We start from the raw sequence: 12,451 nt of genomic DNA, 5'->3' as shown, positions 1-12,451 counted from the left end.
AAATGGTCCGCAAAACAAATGCATCTACACATCAACCAAAAGGAGATGCTAGCTGTGCAAAATGCACTGACAGCCTTCAAGGACCTCTTGCATCCAGGACAACTACTAATAAGGACAGACAACACCACAGTTATGTGGTACATAAACAAACAGGGAGGAACACACTCCTACCCTTTATGCAGACAGGCAATGACCTTGTGGAACACAGCATTGACTTTCCAAGTACAACTGCAAGCACAATTCCTGCCTTGAAAGGAAAACATATTGGCAGACGAATTAAGCAGAAATTTGGCAGATCCTCACAAGTGGAAACTACACCCACAAGTATTTTCAATGATAACTCAAAGGTGGGGACGCTCAGACATAGATCTATTTGCCTCCCCCAACAATTGCCAACTACAGAAATTTTGCACAAGGACTTATCATTCCCTAGCCTGGAAAGTGGACGCCCTATCATTCAGTTGGACAGCATTGACAGTCTATGCCTTCCCACCACTACCTCTCTTGACCAAGGTATTACTGAAAGTCACATCAGAGAGACCTCAAATGATCCTCATTGCTCCGGACTAGCCACGTCAGCACTGGTACCCATTACTAAGGACCTTGACTCACAGCCCTCCATGGATCTTACCTCAATTCCCACTTCTGTTGACTCAGCAAAACTCTCAGATCCTTCACAGTCAGCTCAGGACTTTAAATTTAGCTGCATGGAGAATACCTTGAATTATCAATCAACACTTCTCTCAAAGGACGTCCTGAATGTCATTTTGGAGGCCAGGAAGCCCAGCACCAGAAAAACTTACTCAGACAAATGGAAAAGATTTTGTGCATGGAACCAGGCTAAAGGCCAAAATCATTGGATACCAAACATTCCTCAAATACTGCAATACTTAACTGAGATGCTACACAAAGGCCTTTCTTTCTCATCCATTAAGATCCATGCTTCAGCCATTTCAGCTCAATATAATACGGATCCTCCCATATTCTCACACCCTTTACTAAGGCAGTTTCTCAGAGGGTCTAAGAATACAAGACCCCCCAGAAAACCCCCAACGCCAGCTTGGGACCTCAACTTCGTTTTAGAAAAATTAACACTGCCTCCTTTCAAACCAGCCTTCTCAGCAGAACTACAATACTTGTCATGGAAAACAGCTCTGTTGCTGGCTATTACCTCAGCACGCAGGGTCTCAGAACTACAGGCACTTATGGCAGTGGAACCTTTCATCATTTTCCATCAGGACAGAGTCTCTTTACGAACTAACCCTACCTTTATGCCAAAGGTACTATCCAGTGTGGCTTTGAATCAGACCATTCATTTACCCACCTTTTATCCAAACCCCCAGAATAAAGGAGAAAGACTCCTTCACTCTTTGGACAGTCACAGACAGCTGCGTTACTATTTGGATAAGACAAAGACCTTCAGAAAAACTGACCAACTCTTTGTATCCTGTGTGATGGTTCACAAGGAAAGGCTATTTCAAACAGACAATCTCCAAATGGATAGCACATTGTATCCGTTTTTGCTACTCGCACCATGGGAAAGCAGTGCCTGTTAATATTAGGTCCCATTCTACCAGGGCTACAGCAACCTCAGCAGCCTTTCTCAGGGGGGTTCCAACCAAGGGCATTCTGGAGGCAGCTACTTGGAGTTCAGTGCACACCTTTACCAAGCACTACCACCTTCCATTATACTCAAAAACCAGAGCTGGTTTTGCCATGGCAGTTCTGCAGGGCATCCTAGCTTCACCTAACCCAGTTTAGTATCAGCCACCCATCCATAGCTTTGGGATTCAACCCAAGTGTGATGACTGCAGCAGTATTACACGATGAGCATAGTACAGTTTTGTACCTACCATAAATGTAGATGTTCGAGTGTATATACTGCTGCAGTCCAGGTTACCCTCCCACCATCCCCTCTACATACCAGGGTGTTAGTTATAACTCCATGTACATCAATCTAATGGATGCATGCCTATATGGTGTATTTGCTAACAGCTAGTACTATTGTTTATCTACTAAGGTATTTTGCATAGCTATTTGTATTGCCTTCCTAGTTGAGGGCACCTGACATCTGGGGCAAGAAAAACTGAAGAAAATGGCATCGGCTACCTCTCTTTTATCCCCCTGTCGCACTGATGTCAGGGAAGAAGCGACGACAACCGACGCCGGACCAAGACTTTGGGATTCGGCCGACTGCGGGACCACCTGATGACAGGATAACCCCAAGTGTGATGACTGCAGCAGTATATACACTCGAACATCTACATTTATGGTAGGTACAAAACTGTACTTTCCAGTGGATGCTATGGTGGTGGAGGCAGCAGGCACCAAAAAGGAACTTTGAGAGACATCCTCATCTGTCCATCTGCTGTTCAAGGAGTCTCATACAATGGACAGATATGGAAAGCACATGTTCTCTTCAGCAACACTTGCTCTCAGATCACTGAATTATCGAATGCACTTTACTAGGCTACAAGGAGATCTTCTAAAGTAGCTAGGAGATACTTTGCAAGGGTCAGTAGCTGCAGGGGTATCAGACAAGGTTTCCTCTCAGTTCTCCACCTTAAACTCTGTGGTTAACTCCCTCCATGAGGCTTATTTCTTACACAGCAGGGCAGCAGGTTCAGGAATTTCCCTGAGGAGACATTCTTGGATGTGCTTGTATGACTTTGCGGAACCCTTTAAGTCTACCTTTGCTAATTCCCCCTTTGATGACTTGTCCCTATTTGGGCCAAAAGTTAAGGACACACTAACCAGGTGTGAGCAAGAAGGAAAAACCCTCTCTGCCATAGGAGTCTGTTTTTCCCTACCTTCTAGACCTTGCCCAAAAGTTCAAAAGGGAGGAAAGACGCGTTTCAAAAATCCCAGAGTGTTTTTCAGGACACACGTGGTGACTCTTCCCCAGGGGCAGAGAGGGAAGCAGTAATGGGAGATGCCTCCCACGTGGCAGAGGGGGTACGCAAAATCAGGGCAACAGGGAATCATTCCATAGTTGGTCCTTTCAGGGCTCTTGAAGGGAGGTATGCCTGTCCATCTCTGGAGGCAGTCGAGGGTCTCTTATCTTTGTACCCAGAAGCCTGGCTAGAAATAAAAGACAAGTGGGTACAAAGTATCTTATCCAGAGGCTACTCTATACCCTTTTCCTTCCCTGTCCCAAGCATAAAAAACATCCCGGACGTTCCACCCAGTTAGAGGGAGCAGGCAACTCTAGAAATTCAAAAGTTGTTATACGAGAGAGTCATCCAAATAGTCCCCGCAGACCAAATAGGATCCAGAACTTACTCAAGGTTCTTTTTTGTGCCAAAGAGAACAGGGGACTGGAGACCCATTTTGCATCTCAGCAGATTAAACAAATTGTAAGATAGAGAAAGTTCAGGATGGTAACACTGCAGTTGATATTTCCCTTTCTGAGAAATGACCATTGGATGTGCTCTATAGACCGTCAGGATACATGCTACCACATAAAAAATGGACAGGCCATCCAGGAGTCATCTGTGCTTTTGGCTGGGAGCCAGTGGTTTCCAATTTCTGGCTCTGACCTTTGGTCTCAGTACAGCCCCCAGAGTGTTCACCAAGTGTATGGCAGTGGTTACGTCTCACTTGAGACATCTAGGATTCCCATTGTTTCCGTATCTAGACAACTGGCTCCTAACCACCACCACCAAGCATCTACTACTAAAAGAGAGACACCACATTACTTCTCTGCTGTCACCTAGGAATCACGATAAATTACAAAATATCTGCCTTGTTGCCATCTCAACATATTATTTTTATAGGGGCAGATCTAGACACAACATAAATTATGGCAAAACTACCTCCAGAAAGAGTTCTAGTACTGCGACATCAAGCCTTAAACCTTCTTTCCAAGAAAAGAGTACAGGCAAGAACAGTTCTGAAAGTATCGGGAGCCATGGCAGCAGCGATAAACTTAGTTTCAGTAGCACGCCTGCACATGAGAATTCTGCAGTGGCTACTGTTCATTTAATGGTCATTGCAGGAACTACCCATGTCCCACCAATTCTGATGAGTCTTGCAAGAAAGACCTTCACTGGTGGATTCACTCCACTCACATGACATCAGGTTGACCCTTTGTCCTCCCACAGCCTTTAGCCACTGTAACCAAGGATGCTTCCCAGATTGGGGGGGAGGGGGCATTGTCTGGGAAGGACAGTCCAAGGCACTTGGCAGGATCACAAAGCCCATTTGCACATCAGTGTCCTAGAGATGAGAGCGGTGCTTTTGGCATTGCAGGCACTTCAGCACTCTTCTGCTGGTAACTGCTGCAATACAGATAAACATGTCAGTTGTTTGGTACATAAACATAATAGGAGGAACCAGGTCCTACCCCCTTTGTCAAGAGGCCCTGAGAGTATGGCAGTGGAAGACCTCTTCCCAACACTTTCTGATAGCAACGCACATCCCGTGGAAATCCAACGTGATAGTAGACAAACTCAGTAGAGCTATTCTGATGCCTCATGAGTGGTCCCTATAACAAGTAGCAGCGGAGATGATTTTCCAAAAATGTCCAGCCTTGCTGCAACCTTTTTGCCACATCCATGAATGCCAAATGCAGCAGCTATTTTGCCCTAATCCCCCCTGGGGGAGTAACCAAGGGATGCACTTGTACATGATTGGCCCTTGGGTCTCCTCTATGCCTTCCCTCCCTTTCCCTTAATACCCAAAGTTCTTCAGAAAGCTAGCTCATTAGGAAGCAATCTGATTCTTGTCACACCATATTGACCTCGTCAGATTTGGTTCCCCTTCCTTTGGCCTCATCTCCAGGAGGAGCTGTGGGTTCTGGACCCAGTTTCAGAACTTCTGACTCATGCGTCGGGAAGGCTCCATCCCCCTCTCCAAACCCTCAAATTGACAGTTTGGCTGCTCCGATTCCAAATATAGTCAGGCTCCCTAACCTTTCTCCTTCTGTGAAATGTATCTTGATCTAGTCTCATAAGGCTTCAACAAGAAAATTATACATGAGCAAATGAAAAAGATTTTCTTCCTGGGCATTAAGTAATCACATTGATCCCTTTTCTGCTCCTATAGATTCTATTCTTGAATTTGTAACAAAGCTATTTAATGAAGGTGCAGCTGCAGCTACCATTAGGGTCCAGTTAGCAGTGATATCTAATTTCCATATATGTGATTTATCCCCAAATCTGATGTCTCTCAGACTATGCAAAGCCTTCCTGAAGGGCACTGTTTTATTAAGACCACCCATTAAGACCCCTCTACCACCATGGGACCTAAACTTTGTTTTGTCCCGTTTGATTCTTCCCCCTTCCAACCTGCATCATCCTGCGATCTAAAGTTCTTGACATGGAAAACAGTTATTTTGATTGCCATCACTTCTGCTAGAAGGGTTTCAGAACTGCAGGCATTATCGATAAAGCCCCCCTACATGCTTTTCCACAAAGACAGAGAATCCCTTCAAACTAACCCATCCTTCATACCAAAAGTATGCTCAGAGTCTAATTTAAATCAGTCCATAGAACTACCAGTGTTTTTTTCCCAACTATGGCAACAAGGAAAAATGTATGCTACACCAACTGGATGTACATAGACAATTACGTTTCTACTTGCATAGAACAAAGGACTTCTGAAAATCTAACCAATTATTTGTTTCATTTTCAGACCCTAAGAAAGGTGCTTCTATATCCAAGGTCACACTTTCAAAATGGCTATTGGATTGTATTACTTTTACATACAAATGTAACAATAAAGATCTTCCTTGTAAAGTCAAGGGTCATTCTACAAGAGCCATAGCAGCAGCTTCTGCTTTTCGCGCTAGACTACCAATTGACACCATTTGTGCTGCTGCAACATGGGCCAAGGCCTCATACCTTTATCACTCATTACAAAGTGGATTTGGCCTCCAGGCACAGGGCCTCTTTTGGGTCCACTGTTCTGAAGAATATTCTCCCGTGAGCCGACTAATAAATATGATGCTAGGGATGCTCCCAACCCGTGAAGAATGAAGGCGAGAGAGGATAACATCACATAAAGAAAGTTGTGTACTCACCATAACGTTCCATGAGTGTTGTCCATCTCTGATAGGGATACAGCCATGAGCCCAGTGGAAGACCTCAAGCTTTTGTATACGGCCGAGTCAGAACCAAGTATCTGTTCCGAACCCAACCAATGAAGAATAAAGGTGAGCTGTACAACACACATGGAACATTATGGTGAGTAAATAACTTCTTTTTTCTGCTGATAGGAATGACTGCAATTTGGGTTGCAGAGAATAGGCAAAAGGGGGCTCGAATTTACTAGAGGAAGCCAAAAACAAGGTATTTGGAAAAAATATTTAGGGAGGTAAAGGGAATAGAATGGGTAGAGCCCAAAAAGACATTTGGCTTGCAGGCTTGAGATTGCCTTCCCTATCAGGGATTGATTCTTTCCTCACTTTCCTCTATATCACTCTTCAAAAACAGACAAACTTTTCCTCAAAACACACTGGTTATGCCCCTGTACTAAACCTGACTAATTATCTACTCTACCCAAATACACTTGGCCTACCCTATACTTTTTCATTAACTCTTCTATTTTCCTTTTTAACAATATTTACCATTTTCACTCTGTATTTCATTATTTCCATCCCTCTGGATACTTATTTGTTAAAAAAATAAATAAATAAATAATTTTTCTATTACTGAACATTAATCTGCCTCTTTTATTGTGTACTGTTCTTGTATATGGAATTAGCCTGTATGCCTCCTTTTTTTTTTCATTAAGTAATGTACCTACTTGTTATTTTGAACCTTCATTTTACATTGTATTGACTTCTGTCCTCTCTGTATTTCTGTATTTACCAGATTTGTCCTTGTATACACAACTGAAGTTATTTTATATTGTTTTGCGATTATTTTATCTATGTGTCATGGAGCTGATCTCCCCAGGCCTCTACTGAAAATGGACATATATCCAGTTAGACTAACCCGGTCAACAAATGTAAAATAAAATAAAAAATAAATAATTGATATCAGAGTACTGGCAAAGAGAAGGGTATAGAGGGGAATCCTAAATGAAAAACCTGCACTGGTTGAGTTTTCAGATAAATTTAGAACAGAAGCTGCTGTTAAAAAAGTGATAATTAGTAGGACATCTAAAATACTACACAATAAATGTATAAATTAGTCAACAGAGTTCAGAAAAGTTTGGAAAGAGGGATTAGATAAGCAATTCACAAAGAAACAGTGGGAGGACATGCACATGTCTCCCAAATGTGCAACAAAATCTAGAAGATTTAGGATTTTTGCCTGGAAGATACCTTTATACTCCAAGAAAAATCCAAAGTAGAATCCAAAGTATTTTTCCTTAGGTAGATGGCAAATATTGGAAGTGTAATTGGGAAGAAGAACGTACCTGGGAGCATATGTTCTCTGAGTGTAATGAGTTGGTGGACTTTAAAAACTCCTTGCGGAGTACTCTGTTAAGGAATACTAGGCAAGCGAGTGTTACTAAGGAAATCATTTTTTTGAGCTGGGATACAGGATCTGAATTGCCTAGATATAGTAAGGCCATGTTAAGTTTAATTCTGGTGTCTGCCGAAAAAGCAGTTACTAGCCAATGAAGATCGAAGTCTAAACCAACCATACTTTAAGAAGTGAATATTGTAACACAAATAAAAGAACAAGAAGTAGGATCTTTAGAAAACAGTAGTAGTAAATTACATAGAAAAAATGGAAATTGTGGGAACAATACATGCAAACAAATGTTTTGGAGGAGGAATGAACTTTGAGAGACTGCAAGAACTGAATAATTTATGTAATGTTGCTTCAGTTGTACATTACAGATATGTAATGTTTGTAAATGTGAACTTGTTAATATGGTTTGATTAATTTCATATAAATATGTTTGTCTGTGTCATAAGTGATTATTCAATAAAGGTGTTTTTTAAAAATAAAATAACATGGGCACAGTTAGTGTTGACCATTTAAAATTAAAATGCTTCGGTCCTGAACATTTGCACAGTCATTCCATTGTCTGCATGGGATACATTTCATACAATTCAGAAATGTTTTGTTGTACTGTTACATGCAGATCCCATGTTCCATATTAGAATAACATTTTTCTTCCACTTTTAAATGAAGACAGATATTGCCAGTATATATACTATACTGGCAGCCAAACTTTACCCACCCCCCCCAGAAGGAGAGAAGAAGATTGAGAAGATTAGTATTACTATTATTACTGTTGCACAGAAGGAAGCTAATGACCAGGTGACCCATTCTTTTTTTTTTTTCACCTTTTTCAGCTTTCTCTCCTTCCTCCTTTTCCTCCTTTCAAATGTTATCCCTTATTCCTTCTTCTTCCCAGGCGGTATTCATCAAATGTCTCACTGCTGTCATTGCCTTCTGCAGCATTCAAATGCCTCACTGCTGTCATTGCCTTTTGCAGCATGACACATCAAGTCATTGTGGCTTCATTATCCATTGGATTTCCATCCTTCCCTGTCTCACACTTGAGCTTCAGTGGTTGAGTCATCAACTTTCTCTCAATCCAGGGCTTCTATCCAACCTTTAGTTCCATATCAAGAGCTCTTTTCGGATGTCTTGGACAGTCATATCACATCAGTATCCATTCCTTCAGAGCAAAATATGGTGGCAAACTGTTTGACTCAGGTAGATCTTTTCATCTCCCATCTGAATAGACAAACTCCTCTCTCTTGTTCCAGAATCCCAAGTCATCTGGCTTGGAAGGTGGATGCCCTATCACCTGATTCTGAGGGTCCTGCACAAGATCAAGCAAGACTCCCCTAAAATCTTGCTGGTGACTCTCTCTTGGTGCAGAAGTTCCCCCTTCCCTCACTTGTCCACTGTTCAACCGACACTGTGGTTGATAGGGTTTTGATCCCTTTTAGTCACCTGTTTTCTGAGGATATGCTTCAGGTTCTGGGTTCCTTCTGGTTGTCTCTTGTTTGTGTGAATTGCTCCATGCTGGGTTACCATATTCTTCAGTTAAAGCTTACCTCACAGCTATTTGTGGTTGTCTGCCCTTGACTTCTCCTCCAGCGCTAGGCTTGAGGTCAAATAATTTCTTAAAGATGTTCTTCTTATTAGACCTCCGTGAGAGCCTATTCTGCCTTCCTGGGGCCTCAGTTTTCTTGAAAAAATGTACTCTGGCTACTTTTGAAGCCTGCAAGCTTCATCTTCCTTGCAGTGTTGTACTTGGAAGGCTGTTCTTCTTTTGGCCCTTACTTCAGGTGTAAGAGTAACTTCCTCAGGCCTTACAGCTATTCCTCCTCTCTTCACGCTAATCCTTCATTTATGCCCAAGGTGGTCAGTGAGTTGTCTCTTACTCAGTCTATTAATTTACCCTCCTTTTTTGTCTGCTAGTGAGAATGTTCTTCACACCTTGGATTTTGCATAGGCAGCTCAGATGATATTTGGGTAAGACTATGGCCAGTCATAAATCTAAGCAACTTTGAAATCTAAGCAACTTTGTTTCCTTTCATACCATTTCTTTGGGTTTGGCAGCTTCTAAACAAACCACACCTTCCTGGATTTCTAAGGCCATTTGTTATTCCTTTCATGGTAAATGTCTTTGTCTCTCTGAAGACTTTCTTCCAGAGCTTTTGCTTCCTCTTGTGCCTTTTTCAAAGGACCGAATGTAATTCTATCTTTCAGGCTGCCACTTGGTCTTCTGTCCATGCCTTCACAAAACATTGCAAGTTGGATGTTGTTTAGGGCTCTTCAGTGCCTTCCTCCTCCCAGGTTTCCTCTTGAGCGAATACTGCAACAGTGATATGGAAGGACATAGCACAGTTTTGTAAAATCATACCACAACAGTAGATGTCCTTCTCTTCATTGTAGTATCCCTCCCTCCTCCCCATTCTACTCTGCCTTTTTCTTCTTTCCATCCTGGCCAGAGATTCTTTTCTTTTTTCCTCCTCCTGGATGCATATGTTCCTCCTGGTCCCTGGGGACATTCTGTTCCTCTTTGGGCTTTTCAGTTCTGAGATATGCATGTCCATCTGACACCTTTATGCCATATGCCTTGCATGGGGAAGCATATATGTGACGTATGATCTCTATAAATTACAAAGGCTTTGGAATACTGGCCAGACTGGCTATCCCTGGCAGGAGATCCCTTACATTAGGAATAATGCAGCAGTGAAGAGAAGGACATCTACTGTTATCTTCATATGGTGCATTTTGTTATACTGGTGTAGTACATGCTTTTAAAGGAGCAGTGTGACACTTAACCCTATAACCAATTTTTTTTTTTTTTAACTTAGGCCTTTGGCCTTTCTCCAACAGTGTAATAGGAGCTTCTGATAATGCTGGAAAAGTATTATCATTAATCACAGAGTGCTGCACATACTTTCTTCTGGCCACCATATCTTCATTAATGTTCCTTTATTTCTTTATATTAATTTAGCCTGCAGGCCCATTTGCTATGATTGGCTAAGTGAGTTACTGCTCAGACTGTCTTGTGCTGGTGACCCACTGGTGGTCAAACTAGCTGTTCTTTGCCCAGTGTTGTCCTCTGAGTTGGCACCCCTCAAAAAATAAATAAATAAAACCTCTTCATGACACTTGAAGAGCAAGAAACAATGTGTTGTCTTCTTTTTAAACTATAGCAACTGGGGACAAGCTTCCTGCAGACTCCAACACCCCCAAACTTGTATATACCAACTCCAGTATCTCCATACCTCAAAGAAAAGACTTCCCCAAGCATTCATAAGCCTTCCCAATGAAAGCAGCAAGACTTGAAAAGGCCCTTTTACCCTATTTTTTATTTCTCTTTACTAATAGGACTTCTCAGTATCTGCAGTATTAACAGCAAAGTAGCCCATCTCCATGCCCTCCTTGATATTCATTCCTTTGACATCTTTTACCTTACAGAAACTTGGTTAAAACCTGGAACTAAGGTTAACAAAATAATCCCCCCAGTCTATAACATATTGAGACAAGACCGCTTAAAACGTAAGGGTGGGGGAGTAGCACTCCTGTTTAAAATGGCCTACATATCTCCTCTATAACTTATAACCCACCTCTGGACAGTAAGGCTGAAGTCCCCATCTCCAGACTTCAACTCAACCCTAGAAAATCCCTTTACATCATCTGTATCTACCTATCCCCCGGCAGTAACAGCAGTACAATAGAAGATATTCTAAGCTGGGTGTCCTCTACTTAACCACAAGAAACAATAATACTAGGTGACTTCAATACTGACTGGAAAACTGTCAATACTAAAAACCCTTCCTCACATATTAATCTTTATGGCTTTAGTCAAACAATCACCTCAGCAACCAGAATTAACAAACCAACCAAAAAAGAGAGCACCTTAGACTGGATACTTATTAATAAACATCCACAAACTTATAATGTAGGAACATTACTTGATGATGTAAGTGATCATACTCTTACATTGTAAGACAAAAGAATGATATTTCTAAAAATTCTCCCACTTGAAGAGGCTGTTAAATATTTAACTCTAAATTTCTAGCAATCCTCGATGAGCACGCACCTAAACGATCTATTAGAATGAAGTCCAAACCAGCCCCCTGGCTTTCAAAAGAAACCAGACAGAAAATTCTACTTGGGAACAAATCATGGGCTAAGTGGAGAGCTAACAGAACTACCCCTGAACAACAAACTTTTAGACAGTTGAGAAATATAACAAAAAAAGCTATACTCACTGACAAAAAGAACTACTATTGTAAACTACAGCAAACGCACCAAAAGAATCCACAGAAATTTGGACTATCATGAATAGACTCCTTCACCCTGGCCACTCTAGTACACCATCCCCTCAAGGTGCTGATAAACTGCCAGCAACTTCAACACCTACTTCACTGAGATCATACAATCTCTAGCCAGTCAGCTTTCCACTGACAGCACAAGGCTCCCAACCTCTTTACCTGGATCTTTACCAACATTCCAATTTCAACCTATCTCAACCACTCTCATCTACAAAATTATACTAAAACTTAAGCCTTGTACTACTTCAGCAGACCAGTTACCTTCTGAATACTTGCAAAAAGCAGCCAGAGTAGTTGCCTTTCCTGTATCCATCCTGATAAACAGAACCATTAATGAGGGAACCATCCCAGACATCTGGAAAATCTCCCACATTATCCCCCTACATAAAGGTGGTAAATCTAACGACTACTCTAACTACAGGCCGATAGCTCTACTATCACCCTTAACAAAAGTCATGGAAAAATGCATTCACCACCAGCTATTAGACCACTTAACTAAGCACAACATACTGGCTAACTGCCAGCATGGCTTTAGGCCATTTCATAGTACCACCACTGCTCTCCTATCTTTCACCGATTCCATTAATAGAAACCGTAATAACAATATCCTCTCTTCTGCTCTCCATCGATCTTTCAAAAGCTTCTGATATGGTAAACAACCCCCTGCTTATAAATACACTTGTATCTCTTTCTCTAGACACCCAAGCTGTTCTATGGTTTAAGTCCTACCTCAACAATAGG

General features: G+C 41.8%; 1 protein-coding gene across 2 annotated transcripts in view; it reads left to right on the top strand.

The window, feature by feature from the left end:
• INTU (inturned planar cell polarity protein) overlaps window positions 1-12,451 on the top strand; it is a 1,478,455-nt gene that overhangs the window by 410,605 nt on the left and 1,055,399 nt on the right. The gene's annotated exons all lie outside the window — the stretch shown is intronic.

The sequence above is a fragment of the Protopterus annectens genome, chromosome 2.part0, assembly GCF_019279795.1.
Source record: "Protopterus annectens isolate FY-2018-M chromosome 2.part0, PAN1.0, whole genome shotgun sequence".
Classification (NCBI taxonomy): Eukaryota; Metazoa; Chordata; order Ceratodontiformes; family Protopteridae; genus Protopterus; species Protopterus annectens.
The sequence above is the reverse complement of the archived record's forward strand: the minus strand, read 5'-3'. Positions and strand labels throughout refer to the sequence as shown.